General features: G+C 38.6%; 1 non-coding gene across 1 annotated transcript; it reads left to right on the top strand.

The window, feature by feature from the left end:
- Positions 1-466: 466 nt before the first annotated feature.
- Positions 467-538, top strand: Trnap-cgg. Its single transcript has one exon. It is a non-coding gene; the product is annotated as a tRNA-Pro (tRNA).
- Positions 539-20,417: the final 19,879 nt, after the last annotated feature.

The following is a 20,417-nucleotide window of genomic DNA, read 5'->3' as shown; positions in this document are numbered from 1 at the left end:
GAAAATCAATATATGTACTTGTTAAATTATTAGAAAAAACTCGACAATTTTTGCACACATTTTTATTTTGTATTTATATGTGTGTGCTTGAACCCACAGTATGATGCTTTGTTTGAGCGATTTGACGTTTTGTGTATTTTCGAAGTTGTATTCTTACCTTCGTTGGTTTTGTTTTGATTTGTTTGTTTTTTGCTCGTGACGAACACTTATGACTGCTGTCTAAAAATAATCCAAAGCCATTTGTTCACTCTGCACGCTTGTTTGTGCTTTCTGCTTGCTTTCGCGCAGTTGGTAACAAGCGATTAAAGTGATAAGTGCACGGCACATGCTTTGTTGGTGCAATGAACTTAAAACGCTTACGCATTGCGCGTTGTTGCTTAGTTCAAGTTGCTTATTTATTTTTTTTATCTAACGCTGAAGCTGTGCTTCGTAGAAACGCACTTATGTATTTATATACTTATATAAGGGCTTGTTGGTCTAGTGGTATGATTCTCGCTTCGGGTGCGAGAGGTCTCGGGTTCAATTCCCGAACAAGCCCACTGGCAGACTTTTTGATGAAAGAAAACAGCACAAAAAAATACAAATGTCATAAAAAATTTCGATGTAAAAATCGATTAAATTTCATTTTTAGCAGAAATAATGCAGTTTTGGCGCGTGAATTTCGTATCAAAGTAAATTTAAGTAAAATTAACATATTTTGCCAAGTGGGCGTTAATATATATGTGTCTTATCTACCTGGAAGTCGGAAAAATTCACAGAATTCACCATAAGAAGTTGAGGTGAAATCGTTGCTAATCGTAATCGTAGATTTCTGAATAAATTATTTTTACCTAGCCGCAGCTAATGGGGGTGCTATAAAGCTATTATTTATGACTTGTCGTGCATGAATTGGACGATGTTGATATGGGTGACCTTTGTTTTCAACCACGCCAAAACAGTCAACGAAACAATATGTATATATATATATATATATATTTATTGAAAGAAAGTGTGGGTGAACTTATACTTCCGGACTATATTTTGTAGGGTAATGTGAAGTCGCTTATAGTTTACTAGAGCCAGCCGCGGCCAGCGAAATAGCAAACCCTTATCTATATACTAAAACTAAATTATTTATAATAACAATACAATTTGCTATTATATGTTAAAAAACAAACAGGAAAAACAAAAAAATGTTAACTTTGGCTGCTCCGAAGCTAATCTACCCTTCACAGGTGCATTTCTTCTAGTAACTATATGTTCAGTTTGTATGGAAGCCATACGCTATAGTAATCCGATCTACACAATTTCTGCAGAAATTACATTGTTGTCTTAGAAAATACTCTATATCAAATTTCGTGAAGATACATTGTCAAATGTGTAAGTTTTCCATACAAGAACTTGATTCCGATCGTTCAGTTTATATGACAGCTATTAGTTATAGTGGTCCGATATCGGCAGTTCCGACAAATGAGTAGCTTCTTAAAGAGAAAATGACGTTTGCAAAATTTCAAAACGATATCTCAAAAACTGAGGGACTAGTTCGTACTATATACATATATACATGACGGACATGGCTAAATCGACTCAGCGCAATATATTGATCATTTATATATATACTTTAAAGGGTCCCGATACTTCTTTATGGGTGCTACAAACTTCGTGACAAACTTAATATATGGCAGCTGTTCAGGGTATAATTACCTTATTAGCGACGAGGTAGTTTCCCTTGGAGATAAGTAGAGTGCCATAAAGCATTGTGATAATGTCGAAGAAGCTCCATTAAATTTTTGTATGCAGAATCAAATTTCTGGTGCCGAAACGTTGAAAAAGATCTTTGGTGATAATTATATGTCGAGAGCAAGTGTTTTTGATTGGTAGAAATTATTCAAAGAGGGTGTGGATGATGAATCGCGTCCAAGATTACCATAAAATTTATCAATCTTACTGGCATCATGGTAATATCAGAAGGATCAGCTAAAATCATATTTAAAGATCAATCGGGCAGTGTCGCGTAAATCTATAATAAATGATTACTGGCGATGAGTGTTCGATATGCTATCGTAGCACAGGTGAGCCGAGATTCGATTATCGAAGTGTGGTGAACTCAGAATTCCTTCCGACCGACCCCATGTCAACAAGGAATACTTTTTCGCGCAAACGCATCTTGTTTTCTGCACCACGATAATGTAACGTCGCATACTGCATTGATTCTGAATTTGTGAAGTTGTTGCCAGATTTTCAACAGATATCGTGCCGCAACCACCATATTTGCCTGATTTCTGTTTTAGCTCCATGTGACTTCAGGGTATTCAGCAAACTTAAACGACTGCTCCGGGGAAACCCTTTTGAGTCAATTAAAGACATTAAAGATGAATGGAAGAAGTGTATTAGTGCCAAGCGGAACTACTTTGAGGGGGACGACATAGACTTGGAAGAATGAATTAAGAATTTTAAAATTATACACAAAGTTTTACTATCTGTTGAAGTATCGTAGTAGTATGCTGTATGTTTGCGAGCTATTATTATCTTTCTCAGTGGAAACCAGTGGTGGTCAAGTGGTATGACACTGAAAGACTTTATCTCATACGTGTCAAAAAATTACCAGTTAATTGAAGTGATTAGACTAAAAGGTCTCACTTGGCTTTTAAGGAAAATTATTTGTTGTTGTATAAGTAGAAAACAATCCACTAATAGCTGGAATTCATACTGGTGTGTTAGCAGTCTCTGGGCGAGTATTTTCTGTGTTTTCATTTCAGTTACGTGAGATTTTCAATTTATTAGAATAACAAAACTTAATTTTGGGCAATCGTTTTGTTTGTTTTGCTTATATTATTCATATTTTTGTTATTTATTAAAAAAATCTCAAAAATTAAGACGTTGTTCAAATAAAAAAAAAAATATTGAGTTCTTTTACTTCTTCTTTTATTCTGGCGTAGACTTCGCTTACAAGATCAGAGAGGCGAATTATAAACAGCGCGGCAGTCATTTGTTCTTTTCGTTATCTGGCCCCAATTCAAGATACCGAGTGCAGTCAGGTCCTTCTCGTCTTCCTCTGCTTCACTTTCGGTTACTGATTCGAAAATCTTCAAAGCTTTAGTATTTTCTTCCATCCGACAACATGACTTAGCCAGCGCATCCGCTGTCTGGTGATTCGTTGACATTGTACATATCATCTTTGTATCGACTGCGGTATTCACCATTGCCAATGGGCAAAGGACCATAAATCTTCTGCAAAACTTTTCTGTCGAACACTCCTAAGACCGACACATGAGAAGTTATCTTTGTCCATGCCTCCACGTTGTATATTAAAACGCGAATGTTGAAGGGCTTATAGAATTTTTCTTTGTTCGTCACGAGAGGACTTTACTTACCAATTGTCTTCTCAGTCCAAAGAGTGATTTTGCGTTCGATTTCAAGGTTGATATTGTTGTTGGTGTTCATGCTGGTTCCAAAATTAACGAAATTATCTACGACTTCAAAGTTATGACTGTGGGGGTGTGTAATACCGAACAGTTAGGGTCGTTTGCAGGTGAATTATTTAAGCGGCGAAGGCGGTTAGCTGGGAATTAAGGTTAGTTTTTGTATGACTGGTATGTGTATGTGATTTATTTATGGGGTCAAACCTCTGGCCACCAGTCCAGAGACACATGGAAGCTCAACTGGTAGTAGTTGTGGCTACGAGGTCTGACCGGAGACTTAATTCAGGTGCCACGGGGAGCAGGAGCCCTTGGAGGTAACTGCAACCTGCTCATGCTGACTGAACCTTCGGGAAGTATCGTGGTGGTTGTGGTTAAAACCAAAATGCGGGAAGAACTGACTTTGTCAATTGAATGTGGAGTTGCATTGCAACCGGGTGCTGGACCGAAAGCACGGCAGAGGTTTTAAATGGGCCTCGAACTCTACCAAGGTGGTTAGTGGGTGAATTCCACAATGCCAATTGGTACTGAAAATGCTTAGCATTCTCAGGGCGCTGATCAACGCATTGATTTGATCCGCTGTGCTTTTGAGCGCCGTGGAGTAAGGCTGTCGTCAGCAAGGTACCCACGTTAAATGCACCGGACTTTGTGGGGGTGTGTACCGATTTTCCTATCATCGGTCTCTTCCAAAATTTAGCGCATGATATTTAATTTTGCAGTTAATATAAAGTTGCATCAGTTTGTTGATATTAGACTCAGTTTTTCACACACTACGCTCGATATGACTTTATATTTGAAATTAGGAAAGACCAGATTGGATTGGGCAGAGCATAATTAGGATCCAATCGTCTGGCATATTTTTATTCGATCAAACCCTCAAAGAAGTTTATGCACGCACCTTTTCAGTACTTTGCCGACGTATATGAAAAGCTCGGTGGGCAATCCATCCCCTGTTCTCCAGGCGGATAATTACTGCTCATAGAAATGCTCTTTCAATAACATCAGCCACTAGGTTTGCGTTCTACAAGAGTAGAGTTTGTTGCTTTTTAATCTGGATAATAATCTCCCTTTTCATCTAAGCACCAATACTCGAGTCTGCAAAATTTAATATAAAAGTTTCATTCAATTGCTTTTTGACATATGTACTTATCATTACTCCGAAGTCTACAATACAAATAAAAAAAAAAATTTAAAACCGTCACAAGATCGGCTTCATTGAAACCAAAAAAACAAAAAAGTTTTCTACAGTAGTTTTGATATGAAGGATACTTCAGAAAGATTTTAAATTTTACTTGCACTAAACTATAATTTTTTTAATCAAAAAATGTCCCGAAAGCTGTCGGTATTAAAAACTTCTGATTACCCATCTTCCTTGGCTTATAGAACGATTTTTCTGGTGTTGTAATATGTTTACTTTATTTTCACCTGGTCTCATCTGTAGAATTTATTCAGTTTTTGGAGATCGGCATGATCTTCCATTGTCTAATACTGCTTCATTTTGTAATTGGTTTTCATAAATCATATTGAAACCATCCCCAAAGCAACCTTTTTAAGGTAGATAACTTGAAAATTACTAGCTGAACTCTTAAGGGGTTATATGCTATTAGAAGGATGAAAAAAAAGTAAATTTTCTAGAAAAATTTCTGAGATACTCTATTTTAAGGTTTGGTATTAGTAAAAAAATATTTATTTGGAAAGGAAATACAGCTGATCTCCGGGATCTCCGCACAAAAAATACGTTTTATGGTGAACGTATGTATCTCTGAACTGGATTCTCTAAAAACTAAAAAAGCAAACAGATATCTTTAAAGTAATGTTAAATCTAGTAGTTCATAAAAAAATAAGCAAAATAAAATTTTTTGAGAAAATTATGCTTATTTGTCCAAACCGCTGAAATCGGAACCCATTCAAATATAACTGCCATACAAACTGATCGAACAAAATCGAAATAAAGCCTTTGTTATACCCTTCTATGCTATAAGAATTGTACATGTGAAGGGTATTACAACTTCGGTGTAGCTGAAGTTAACGCGTTTTCATTTTTCATATTTTTAATTTATTAAAAATATATATGTTGGCAAAGCATATTTGTCAATAGTCGGTGAATGTGCTTTGCCACGGATTGGCATGGACCGCTTGTCGCTCATACGCACCGGTGAACGGCACCAACAACACGCAGCGAAAAGCACTAAAAGCAAGAAGTGACGGCTGTAAAAGGGAAATGTTTGATATTGCCAAAATTATTTACGCGCGCTCACACACACACACGTGCTATGTTGTCAAGGAAATGCACACACTCAAAGGCATGAATATTCAAAACAACAACTAAATAGTTGCCAAAAATACCGGTCGCTGGTGGGTGGCTATGGGGTTGACAACTGCTAATGTTACAATGTAAAATAGAAACCAAAATAAAAGCGACAACAACTCACACATGCTGCTTTGTTGTTGTTATGTGAATATAACGGTATCCACTGGGCGCTGCGGAAAATTCTTCATTTTCAACCGAAAATAGATGTTGGCGGAAAAGTGCTTTATTGTTGTTGTGCTACATGAATGTGACAGCATAGAATGTTACTATTGTTGTTGCCTTTCTGTTTATGCATTTAAAATTACATGCGACGAAATGCATTTATACCCGCTGCTTAACGAAATTTTCCACACTAATTTGCCAGCGCTTGGGCGCATACAAGAATAGACGCACACACACACACACAAACGCATAAATTGGCGCTTCTGCGTGTGAATTTCCACATATGCACGGAAATAGTACGCAAAACAACAACAACAATAAGCACATGAGAGTCGCTCGTTTAACATAAATGGCAAGCGACAAAGTGCCAGTCTGACCTCCGACCTCCGACCGCCACCGCCCCTGCCCGCCATGTGCCTGTTATCGTGCCACCTGCTGTCAACCAGCCAACAACTGCGCCTGCTGCACACACACACATACACGCTGTTTAAGCGGTGCAATGTCAAATGTGACGTCATTGCCATCGACTGTTGATGATGATGACAGCAGCAATATCAGCAACAAAAACCAACAACAACAACATGCGTTCTGCTGAGTTAAGGTGCGGCACTAGTGCTGATGCCGCTGCAACATTTAATCCCGGCAATATTTTCTATTTGCCATGCTGAATTAGTGGGAATGCACCAACAACAACGAAAAAAGCCGTTGTTGTTATTGTTGTTTTCAAGCTGTTTTTACCAACATACTATTTTGTTTTTGGCTTCATTTTTGCAATTTTTGGTTTTCTTCTCACACACTATACGCGCTGCTTGCCACAACGCACCATTTAGTGCAGCAACATTTGTGCCGAATGACCTGCAGCAAGCACGAGTGAGTAATTGTGCAAGCAGCGCTTGCAACACCACATCGTTGTGCATATGCATGCAGCCGTTTGTTGTTGTTCTGTGACATAAATATTGTGCAAAACATATGCTGTGTTCACTTCTGAGTTGGCGAAGAGCAATATTTCCCTTTGAGGCGGACGAAAGCGGCGCACGAAAGCGCGTAATTGTTGCACTCTTTAGTTTCTACAACTCTACAGCAGCTTTGAGAAGGATACTCTTTCGGTTGGTGTGCGCATGCCTCGTTCGTCGTGCTCTCTTAAGCTGTCTATTTGATAATTTATTATACCGGCGATGTTACATGCCGCACGCCATAAACTATATACACAGACAACTACATGTAAATAAAATAATGTCTATAATTACAAACAAACATACATATGAGCAAGTGATTTGTGTTGTAATTAAATTAAATTTAGCAATTTCCTTGTAGAGCCTAGTCCTTATTAAAATTGAACCTTTCACTATAATCTTTCATTAGAATATTGTTTTCTTTTTTATGCAGAAAGCTATGGCTTTCCCAATTCGTGTAATGGAATTGAAACAAAGCAATTACAGTTGTATTTACACCAAAACACAAACACATATGTGCACATATATACAGTTATGCGAGCATGTGTACGTCTAGTTGTTTGCCTCAGACACACCTTGCAAAATTCCCACTATTTCTGCATGAGAGGGGCAATTCTTACTTTGCTTAGTGTGAGGGAAATTTACCGTTAGATATTGTTACCGAGTTGATCACAATTTGTTTTTCGGGAGAAGCGATCAGAAAATGGTGAGTGTTAACTGTGTTAAAAAACACTTGATTCGACGAATTTTGGTTTTTTCGGCTTCATGTCATTTTTGGAGTGCAATTCTCAAGATTCTGGGGTAATTTGGGGTAATGAACCTCTTGATTAAAGTAAGGTTCTAATTTAATTCTAAAGACACAGATCTTTTGGCACCAGTCAGCGTTAACACACGTCATACCAAAATGTGTAGGAAATGTTGAGATCCTCCGCTATTACTACGATTTACAAGCAACATGGCAACATTGCCTCTTCATTAACTTTCGAGAAGTTCTCGTCTTTAACAGAGGTACATGGACGACTCGCATTAGGCAAGTTTCTGATGACTTCACGACCGCCATTAAATATTTTCTGCTTCTCAAATACTTTTCGCAATAAAATAGACTCCTAAAAACACTTCTGCAACATTTACAATGATTCCGCAGTCCTTTTTTCATTATAAGCAATACCGAATACCGAATGTTCATCTATCTGATGGTCTGTCGTTTTAAGCGAAAGTTTGAGTTAAAATTGAGATTGCTTATGGATAACATCGGACCAATTAAAATATTTTTTTTTATGGTTTAATGAAACAGTTTGGAAATAGGTGAGGCCGGATAATAGTCACGAGAATCGAGTTACTATTTGAATTTAAGCAATGAAATTAGCGTCCCGTGGACATTTCTTAAGGGTGTTTGACTCAGTCTGCGACAACCCAGATCTGCTCCAGAGCGTCAGAACTGGAGGCGATTGTAGGTTTATGATTATGACATGGAAAGTAAAGCTCAATCACCGCAAAGTAAGCTGCCGTTACGTCTAATATAAAGGTTTTGCTATTAGGTTTCCTCGATTGTAGACGTCGTGTGTCAACAGTTCGTACCAAAGAAGTCGCACAACCAATGAAGATTATTACCTGCAAGGTGTGCGCAATTAGCGGGAAGCAATCCGTCGGAAATGCCCGAATTTATTGTAGAACAATTTTGGCCTATGGCAGCGGATCATTGATTGATCGTATTTTCCGCACCTGGTGCCTTGGGTTTTTTGTTGTTCACAAAACTGTAGCGATCCATGCAAGGACGACTCTACGCTGTGATTGAAGAGATGAGAACTGGAATGAGGGAGATGCCAAACACGTGCACAGAACTTTACTTTGAGAAGTGGAAAAAACGCTGACAGAAATGCAATATATCTGGGAGTGATTGTTTCGAAAGGGACAAAATGGTTATTCATGAAAAAATAAGCAGTTTCTTAAGGCACACCAAATTCGCGACAATTTCGAACTAACCTCCGGTTCCCAGGATTTACTGGAAAGTAAATAGTTACCTGACGTTGTCACTGGTTTGCCGTTATGTTAGTACTTAACTTACTTAGCTTAAGACAGCTCAAGGAAGAAACTAATTCACTTGCTTTCCGTTATTCTCGTCGTAATTTTTCCCATCAAGCATAAGTGTAGATTTAGTTTCCTTTTCGAAATATGAAATATCAATTGGGATTATATATGATGAGCACATATTGAGAATTGAAGTCCAATTTTCCAAAAAAGTCCTCTACAATTTATATTGTATCAGTACTAAACGTTTCAAATACACATTTTAAAACAGTTTTACTACTTTTTGCAACGAAGAAGACTAATTTGCAGATTAACAATAATCTAAACAATGCATCGTGCCACAATTCAGGGAAAATTTAAAATACTGTATTCTCTAGATCTGGCCGCTGGCGACTATTTGCTGTTCTCAGATCTCAAAAAGAATATCCGCTGGTAAAAATTTTCATCGAATGAAAAGGTGACGCTGAAACTGAGGCCTATTTTGAATCAAAGAGGAACTCGTACTACAAAAATGGTATCGAAAAGTTGGAGTGTCACTACAATCAGTGTGACAAGAAGATTGTTGAATAAAAAAACAATTTTGATAAACAAGCTATGGTAAACCGAGGGCTTTTGAAATTTTCATTTGAATCGGTAAAGAATGTGGCGATAGGTATGTCAGCGCCCTCTTTTAGATGATATTCTATATTTGAGCAACCGTACCACCAAATTTAACCAAATTCAGTGCATACCATATATGTAGGTATTTGTATAACTTTCCTTTGTCGGCCATATGTTACGATTGGGAATTGGGCTCCACCTACTTCACTTACCACAACAGTTCTCTTCATCTCTTTATAACAGATAAAACACAAGTCAATGACGGCATAAAAGAAGTCGAACTTAATCTTCCTCTATTTTATTTCCTTTTAATTTCATTTAAAGTTTATTTTTGTTAACTTTTCCATAAGTCCAAGTTTATATTTAAGTTTTTACATACATGTTTTACCCCAATCTGTGTAAGAGAAGAATTCAAGCTGAAAACCCTCAATAACACGCACATTTCTCAAAGCAACTATCAGCTGCATCAACATACAAAGATAGTCAAAAGAAATAACCAACAACAACAGTAGTCTTCATAGTCTAAACAGCAGTGACTTGAGATTCATTTTCTAAATAGCTTATACCCACATTTCACACTACAAATTTAATTTCAAGACTGCAAGATACAGCAAAATCGGCAAAATGGAAGGGCGTGTGACGAAGGAATTATGAAGTTAGAAAATAAATGGATAGGAGAGATGAGAAGAGAAGAAAGCCAACTTAGCAATGAAATATCGGGCACTGGTATGTGATAAATATTTTCGAATATGGCTTGAAGCTCCCGAAGCAAGCAAGTCAAGTAGACACTACGAATTTTCATAAACAAACAGCAGATTTTAGTTTACTGTCCAAATATTGACTTATGGGGAAATATTCTGCGTGGTTTACTGTATAGTTTAGTATACTATAGACGACAGTAAACTACAAACTGCAAGACAGTTTCTGTAAGGTAAAACGCATCAAGTTTTTTGTTTCTTCTTTCATTCGAGGTAAGTACATCTTTACACCCAACAAAGTTTTGCGGTGGTTAATAATTTTTTTTGACGGTATGTACAAAAAATACCCGTTTAAAGTCACGCTGAAGTGAGAATCATCCCTTCCAGGGTTGCGCACTGGGTTACGGCCCGACACGTAAAAAACACCCCCAAGAAAAAGGTCGTAACAGCCTCGGACTTACTTTTGATATCTCCGCGCAACTAATACGGCTGTGTAAATTGACGTTGAGCGATACCAAAAGCTCCGTCAGGATCGGGATGGACCTCTCCCAATCTTTCAATGCCATACGAGGTTTCAAAAAGGCGACCCTATCGTGCGACTTCTTCAATAATACAAGCTGCAGATGTGAATAGATAAGGTACAATTTTCTCTGAACAAAGGTGACCCTATCGTGCGACTTCTTCAATAATACAAGCTGCAGATGTGAATAGATAAGGTACATTCTTCTCTGGACTATGATGAAGATCAAACGAACAGTCCTCACATTCGCGACTTGGCTCGCATGTCACTGTTGACAGTCAAAACCTCGAAGTTGTAGATTATGCTACTACTTCGGACAAAGTAGGAAATTGAGAAGTAAAGTCCTTCTTCGATGACAAAATACCAAATTCTACAAGTCACTCATCATCCTCATCAACCCCATACAGTGCAGAGGCATGAGAGATGACAACATCTGTTGAGTCGGCGATTCGAGTTTTTGAGAGAAAGGTTCCGCGGAAGATTTATGGTCCTACCAGCATTGGCAACTGCGAATACAGCAGTCACTGGAACCATGAGCTGTGCGACATATAAGACATAAGACATTGACACAGTTCAGCGAATTATAAGATAGAGGATACGCTGGGTAGGTCATGCCGTCTGAATGTATGAAAACACTCCGGACTCCGTAGGAAAGATCAGATGGAGAGGATCTGGCAACCCTTGGGAACTAAAATTGCCGAACAGCGAAAAGAAAGGACGACTGGTTCAGTGTGGTAAAGTCGGTTATAATCACGTAAGCGATATCTACGCCAGTAAAGAGGAAGAATTGCCGTTTGGAAAACTTAAAAATTATTGGTTAAATGTAGAAAATATTTTTGACCATCGATTAGTTAAAAAAGCTGCGACATATTAGAGTCTAATAGGGTGAGTTGAGAAATAAGAATTTTGGATTGAGAAAAGCTTGATCAAGATTTGAGAAAGGTTCGAGAAAAGTTAGATTTTTAAAAAAGGTTGAGTAAGGCTTGAGATTGACAAAGGTTTGATATAAGCTAGAGCGTGAGAAACTACAAATTTCAAAAATGTTTAAAAGTGTTCTTAAAATACTATCACTTCACGTTTACTGGTTACAAATCTGCATTATGTATGCACCACATGTGGCACGGGTGCATTTTTGTGAAGTGTCATCATGCAGTGCTGCTGTTCTTTAAGATGATTTCCTCTTCTCGACGCATTGTTGTTTCGCGTGCTTGAACGAAACACCTTCTGCGGCGCTTAGAGGCTTTGTACGGACGCCATCTGTGGCATGCCATTGTTTTTTGTTGTGGTCATAAGTGTTGCCACAACCAACTGCCACTCCTACAGCCATTGCAGCTGTTGTCTTCACAGTACCGACAACAACAGCAAAAACAACAATAGTATTCTACTCAGCGTCAGTTCTATTACATCTCAACTTGTTTGATTGTTGGTGGCTGATGGTTGATGGCCACCTGACGCCAACACTTGACCTGCTTTGCCTGTTGTTTTATACCCTCTTCTTATTAATGTTGTTGTACCGCTAACATTTATTATGACTGTTGTTTTGTTTTTGTGTTTAGCTTTTTCTTGCTGCTTCACTAAAAATTGCTTTGGTTTATATTTCGCTGCAAAGAAAACAAAGACTTGAAGTACCAAGAGGCAGTCAGCCAAGCGCAGTTATCCTCAAAGGTGTGAAAGAAAGAATGCGAGAGAAAAGAGATGTTAACAGACACCAAGCGACAGCAAGCAACTCCTAAGCGACAGGCTGGAGGTGTAGTGCGGACCTACATAAACTGGCTTGTATCCGCCAAGTGCGGAGCTTAGTTACCAAGATTTGAATGTTTCTTGCAGCTTAACGCCGAGTTGTAGACGACATCCAAACAGGCTTTTGGCGAACACACTAGCTTTTGCCTCTCGCTTAACGACGTCCGCCAGCTGAAATTCGTGAAATTCGCATGTCACTTTCTCATTTCGGTAATGGAAATGTTGCGGCCCCACGCGTGTCTTGTACAACCGCTTGCGTCGACCCTGCTGCGCTCTTTGCTCTCCAGTTTTGTACGAGAGATTTGCCGAGTTTCTTTTCAAGCTTAATATTGTGTTACGTCTTGTTGTTAGTTTTTTTTTGTTTTTGTGTATATGTAGCTGTGTATAATTGCTTTGTTTTTTGTTATAAAATGTTCGCTGTCGTCTTAAGCAACTCGAGTGCCGGTGTTGGTTTTCAAACGGCCGCTGTTTTTATTCTACTTGTACTGCTTCATGGTGGTAACTATGAGACGACGAATAGCAGGACTGACTTGGTAACCTTGTATTTCTTTCACAAGTTTTTCTATCAAATGCAACTGGCTGCTTAATACTTCTTTGGCTTCAGACTTATTTGGCTGTACATAACGTACAGATTAATGGGGTCAGCTGTGGTAATTTGACATGCCGTCTTCACAATAAAATTCGATTGATCATTTCTGAATGACAAAGCATTTAATTGTGACAGTATATTGGCTATCTACAATTTGTTAAACTTCAGATACTATAAAACATATAGTATAAAATATATAATTGATCAGCCTGATGATCTGAATCGATTAAGCCATGTCCGAGAGTCAGTGCGTCTACAAATACTAAAAGCAGTCTCTCTGTTTTGACTTTTTCCTGTTGTATACGATGCTTCCACATCAGGTCCTTCTCCAACGGAATGCATGTATTTCTCTTCCTCTGTTTCCCCTGAGTTCAAAATCTTCAAAGCTAGAGTGTTCACTGTTCGGGATAACATGACTTAGCCAGCGTAGCGGCTGTCTCTTTATTCGCTGAACGATATCAATGGCGCTGTCTCTCGTACTCCTCTCAAACTTAGGAGTGGCCGACTTATCAGATGGTGTGTGATTCTAAGTTAAATTTCAAGGTGATATTGCTGTTGGTGCAGACGACATTTTCTACGACTGCAAAGTTACGACTGTCAATAGTGAGGTGGGAGCCTAGTCGTGAGTGTGACGACTGTTCGTTTGATGACAGAAGATACGATTTCGTCTTTTTCTCGTTCACAACCAGACCCATATTTTTTTCTTCCTTGTCCAGTCTGGATAAACGAGAACTAACGGCGGGGTTGTTGATGTAAATGATATCAGCTGTGCACTCTTTTAGAATATTTTTTTTCCAGCATTATGTGGAATAAGTCACACGGTAGGGAGTCGTTTTGTCAGACCTGGCTTGGTATCGAACGGATCCTGACTGAGCTTTTGGTGTTGCTCAACATCAGTTTACATATCTGTATTGGGTTTGCGATGATAGCAATTTTAGATATAACGGCATAAAGACAGTTCTCTTTCATGCTGTGGAAGACGGCTTTAAAATTGACGAAGAGGTAGTGTGTGTCGATCTTTCTTTCATTGGTCTTCTCCAAGATTTGGCTCATTGTGAAAATTTTGTCGATATTAAACTTTCCTGATCTAAAGAAAATGTCATAAAGTCAAATCAGTTTGTTGACGGTGGTTTCAGTCTTTCATATACTATGTTCGATAAGACCTTATTGCGGGGCCCACCTTTTTGTGAATTGCTTTCATTCAACCGTATCATGCAACGAAGCTGATGTATGCACCTTATGAGTTTTTGGCGCCGTATTTGAATAAGATCGGTCGGTAATCCATCGGCCCCTGCTGCTTTGTTGTTCTTCAGGCAGGCAATTGCTATTCAAGCCTCATCGTCGATTGGGGATTCGGGTTCGGCATCTCCAGGTATTACACATCACCGCCATTCAGCAGACTGGAGAAGTACTTTCTGCATAACTTCAGTATGCTCTGAACGCCAGCCTTGGGTATTACAGAAATATGTTCCGGTCTTAAAACCTTCCATATGCGCCTCGCTTCCCTCTTCAACTCTCGGTATCTATCAAACACCATTTCTGTTGTGGTCGATCGCATTATTGCGGTGTGGGCTGTTGTTTTCACTCCACGGCGACACGACAGTCCTCTCATATCAGCTGTTCTTTCGACCTTTATAAAAAGCAAAGATTTCGCTTGCGGCTGTACGTAAGTAAGTAGCTTGAAATGCCGTCCCACAGTTCCATTATATCGAGTTGCATGAGTGCAAGTCGAGTAGAAAACGTTACCTGTCGGTCGAGGTAGTAACTAGCTTTTCGGCGTCTTGCATTTGTATAAAACACTGATCCACAGTTTCTCAATTCCGTTCTGATTCATTTTCGACTTTTACCAAGAGTTAATTCAAACTTGAATTGGCAATTTTATGCCAAAACATCGGATAGCACCGGAGTATGAATAACAAACAAAGACTCGAAAGTAATATTAACAAGCAACCCATAACCTTAAACAAATACCAAGAAACTCATAAAGCATCAAAAGCATCAGAGTACGAAATGGGCGCTAGTTTAACACAAACGAAAGCCGAAAGGGACGGCAGCGCTGCCGAACAACTAAAGTGACCTTTAAGCAGACCGAAATTATGCGTTAGCATCTCAACGAAATATAACAACACTGCTGGCCAACAAAGCGTATAATGACAAATGCCCCAAGAAGCAGGCAAGGATTGAAGAGGGTGTCATGTGGCAGCCCCTGCTCAGCATTATGCTCGCTAAACAAGTGGCAACAATGAATGGCAACATCAAACATCATTTACTACATACATAAATACATTTCCATACTTACATGCGTATGTGTATGTGCAGTCGACGGCGAGTTAGTTTAGTGAATAATGCGACAAAACCGAGATTTGTGTAAATTAGTGTAAATATTCGTTTTCGCACGAGCACTCGTCAAAGCAGTCATCAAAGCGCTCGCTCTTGTACTTGTTTGGGTGTAGCTTTAGCTTGTCGTGCTCAGCTCTCGGTGGGCAAGTTGTGTATAAAATATGTTAATCATATGACTGCTTGAAGTGTTCGTTTAGGCCCCTTTGAAAATCGGCATTCTTAAATGGTTCTCACATTATGCAAAACTGAATTGCAAATGAAATACTTACTAATATTTGTATTTGTATGTAGGTTTTGCGCATGAATAATGCGTCTAATGAATTATACAATTGTGTTGTCACTGAATTTGGTGGCTGCAGATTTTCTTTAATCATTGGTGAAAATGTCGTAGTTTACGGGAAAATTAAGGGGAACTATAGATTTCGGAAGAAAATTGTTTCTTCAGTTAAAATCGTTAGAAGCTGCAACGACAGTATCTTGAATGGTTCAGTCTTTTCTAGAACTTAGCCAGCATAACCACGAAAGTGCCTAAAAATATGAGAATTTGCCTTTAAACCGATCGCAAACGAATCTGGAAATATACATATACATAATTATATAAATATACTTATACATCAATGTATATTAATACTCAATTATAAATTCCCTTAGTAACGTAACGTATAAGCAGAAGAACTGAGAAAAAAGTTGTGTGAGAGTAAATATAGTTTTTCGGCTTAAAATTTACTTAAATACAAAACGCAAAATAATACTGTAGCCTTAAAAATTTCGGAGAATATTACCATATACAAATATTTACTTTCGATAATATTTCCTTTGGTAAAAAAAACCGTTTCATAAGCTTCTCTCGAGGCTAAATTTTTACCAGCAAAATCATGCGCCAAAGACCGTATTAGGTAATATTAACTAAAGGATGAATTGATAAAAACATAACCAAGCTCTCGGTGTTTCTGGCGCTTCATCATCGATGTGTGTGGCTTGGCGTTATTGCGATCGGCAAATTCTTCTCCGGTTGGCTGAAACTGTCCGCTTCAGGACGATTTTTTGCTTCGGAAGGCCAGTTAGTTGGTTCAAAGTTTGTCCGTAGTGAAGAAGCTTATAGTAACCTTTTAATTAAGAAGTCCCCGGCCTGCCGTAGAAAACATATTTTTAGATAAAATTGCTTCTTTTTTTTGTTTTTTTTTGTTCAACATAATTCCCTTCAGGGGTGATACTCTGATTTTAGCAATCATCCAGCTTTTCAATGTCGTTTTTATTGTACGATTTGTCCTTTGCTTCAAAATAGGCCTTAGTTTCGGCGATCCTCTCAACATTCGATGAACATTTCTTTCCAGCGTTTTCCTTTAAGATCTAAGAGCAGGAAATAATCGCTGAAGGCCAGATCTGGGAAATACGAAAGATTCCATCGTTTTCGCTGACTTTTTCTCTTTTTCTCATATGCGGCCATTTTTCGGCGATTTCATATTTTAAACAGTCAAATAAAGTTATATAATAGTCGCCGTTGATAGTTCTTCACTTTTCAAGATAATCAATAAACATTAACTTTTGCTAGACGACTGCTGCGTTTTCCTTGTTTTGGAGCTGATTTAGAAACACATATGGACGCAAAAGTTCCGGTTTATTACGCTTGAACATCTCCAAGCACTGCTCCGGATCATCAACTCGTCGGTTTTGGTCAAAACTGAGCTCGAGCGGCATCCACTTTACACAGAACTTCCTCATACAACCTCTTTTGTGCCAATTTCACCACATCTGAACTTAGCATACCAACCTTTCATGGTTGATTTCTTAGGACAGTGTTCGGAAACTCGTCATATAACTAACATTCGCTTCGACTGTACTTTTGATTTTGAAAAGCGTTACGTCGTCTCAACATAATTCATTCATGACCGTTTTTGATTGACAATATCGTAAGGGACTCGCTTTTCATAATAAGTAATCAGTTTCAGGAATGGATCGATTTTTTTGCGATTGCTAATAAGAAGTCGGTCCATGGGTTTTGTTTTGCTTTATCTCCTGTGGCCCCTGCAACGAGCATTTTAGTATAGTCTTATTTACAAGATGTGTTTCAAAGTAAACAGAACTCTCTGGTTGCGCCATATAATAGGTTGACAAAAAGGGCTTGCGTTATTTTTTATTTATATTTCTTTTATTTTATAACGGTTTGATGACTCATGCCCAGCTCTTGACCGATGCTACGGTTGCTACTATGCCGGTCTCTTTCGACCAGTTCAGCGATTTAATCGCAATTTTCGACGACAGGCCTTCCGGAGCGTGGCGCACCTTCGACCCTCTACACCAGAACGAAAATGTTGAAACCATCGTTGTGCGGTGGAAATGGAAACTGTATCGGGTCCATAAACTACACAAATTTTGTTGGCGGCTTGAGATGCATTTTTGCCTTTATCGTGGTAGTACTGTAAAATATGCCGTATTTTTTCTTTATTTTGCTCCATGGTTGCGACGCTATAACTCACGAACGACTTAAAAGAAACGACAATCAATCAAACACGTGTTAGCGCGTGAATTGAGCTTTGCAAAAAGGTATAGCATGAGCCGATGCGACGAATAAAACTAGAACTACGCGCTCTCAGCGCCAACTAGCGAAAATACCGCAAGACTTTTTAGACAACCTAATATATGTCGACTGCTATCTTAATCGAGAGAAATTTCTGAGCTTTCTCAGTCCAAAATATTTGAAATTTTTGTAAGTTTTTTGGTGTTATTGTTTTTGTATTGCCTTCGTATTGGAAGGTTTTTTTTCCAGAAATTAGCTGGCATAATGCCAAAAAATTGAGTTTCGCAAAACTACCACATTACTGTTCAACAGAAAGCGAGCCTGAAAATTGATGATAGTTTGATACACTAAGTGAGGTTTATGAAATATTTTGTCCGTACAAAGCAGTAACGAGGCCAACATCATCTTTACTAAGACATTCAGGTTAAGGAGTAAGGCGGTGGACTCTACAATTTTTATTTTCGGATACAGTGATATATCTGGGCTTTATCCAGGATATAAAGCTTATATCGAAGCTGAATATTGAAGAGACCAAAAAATCATCATGCTGCTGCAGAGGAGCCATTGGCAATGCAACCGAAAGTGACACCAAAGTTAAGCCCTAGTAAAGACTACGCTTCCAAAGACATCGTCGGAAGGTAAATGGTGGTTGCTATTAGAGTCAGAGAAACTGGGTTCCTAAAAAAACTAGTGATCTTTGCTTTCAGTACGGTTAGCCTTTTGCTAGTTGTGGGGCTTTTAGCAGGCCTTTGCCCTATGGGTGTCCCTGCTGTTAGGTTGGGAATGTTACCGTTCCGCGTTTGGGAGGTCAAGACTTAAACACTTGGGATCGCATACCTTCAGATATCCCACCGAGCTCGGAATAGAACTTAAACGTCTGTCTAAAGTTTTTTTATTGACCACTACTACATGAGTTCATCATTTCTATGTCTTCACAAAGGACTACAATCTAATATCCTTGATCATAACCTAACGGAATATTGGAAATCCGGTAATCAAGATATGATCAGGACCTTGGTAACAGAATGTACTCTTAACTAGATCTCGGTTGATTGATAATATTATTATCAGTTAAGTTGGTCACAATAAGTTAGAGAAAAGCACAAAGTAAAAATATTGAATGTAACTATTACTCATTAATTACTATTAAAGTGTTGTGGATCCTAAAGCGCTGACTTTTAAAAACTTTTCTATAGCCATCTGTTTAAGTTAAGCTACGATATATTCATTTTTAAAAAGGTGGTGCGAAATTTGGAAAGGTGTTAGTGAATGAGAGAGGAGGAGTGCGAGATATATCTATAAGGAGGGCTTTTCAGTATTTAAACTGTTACAAAGGACTATTCTAACTAAATGGGCAGCTCTCATGAATTCAGTACAAACAAAAGAACGAACGAAATAGATTGCTTATACGCAGAGTAAAGATCAATTTATTGACTCTGTGTCTTCTGTTTTTATTATTCTTAATCCACAACCTGGCACCTTTCCGATTTCGGTTTATTGTGAAAAGGCGTGTGTCAGACAACGTCAACGCGATCCTTAAATTCCTCGCTCAACGGCTGAAGCATACATACGTTGCGAGGAATAAACATTTTGACTTTTATAGCTGCTGCCACCTTAACTTGCGACACGGAGCAAAAGAAGAAGAAGAAGCAGCATAGAAGAAAAAAGCGCTCAATTGAAAATCTAATCAACATCAATGCAAAATTATTGAATTTAATGGTGCGTGCGCTGTTTGCCATGTAAATATTTTCGCACAAATATTAAACAAATAAACGCCGAAAAGCCTTACAAAATAAAAAATAAAAATAAATAAATAAATAATAAGCAAAAAGCGTAATTGCCGGGAGGCAGGGGGCAGGCGGCAGGATAGCACTTCATAGGCTCGTACAACAAATAGGTGCAAATAAATTTGCTTGAGATACATACATAGGTAAGCGCCGCACTTTGTGTGTGCGTGTGTGCGTGAGTATGTGACTATTTGACAATTTTTTTTGCCTCAGTGTCGCTTTGCTAGCGCTCAAATAAATACTTAAAATGAAATATTAAAAAAAGAGAAACCCCAAATCCTGCCTCTAATAAACACCTTCCGACGAGCGCGAGTATGCATGCGCATGTACCAGCCTGAGTGTGCGTGTGCTTGTGTGTTGATGCGCGATGTAAAATGAGGCAGTAAAAAATGTGCGCGCAAATAAAGAAGTAAAATCAGCTTCGGTATGCTTTGCATTTACAATATTTAATTTCTGTCACTGGCGCTTCGCACACACACACACACACACACTTACACCCTTCCACACATACGCAAGCGGCTGTGCATACGTACTTTTCGTTGGAATTTCTTCGCCTTGCATGCGCTGTGTGCCAATAAAAAGTCCAACAACACTCATTTTAAAGCGTAAAAAATGTCACGAATGCGCTACGTTAGACGACAAATAAAAGAGGAGACGAAATCGGCAAAATGCCACGTTTGCAACGTTTCCATCGAGCTGATCAAATCAGTGCTTCATACGCGCTAGTATTGACAGACACGTCACAGCGATTTCGATGAGCCCACAGCGCTGCT

This window comes from Bactrocera latifrons, unplaced genomic scaffold (assembly GCF_001853355.1).
Source record: "Bactrocera latifrons isolate USDA-ARS-PBARC rearing strain unplaced genomic scaffold, ASM185335v1 scaffold_5, whole genome shotgun sequence".
NCBI classification, from domain to species: Eukaryota; Metazoa; Arthropoda; class Insecta; order Diptera; family Tephritidae; genus Bactrocera; species Bactrocera latifrons.
Note: the sequence above shows the minus strand (reverse complement) of the source record. Positions and strands in the feature narration are given on the sequence as shown.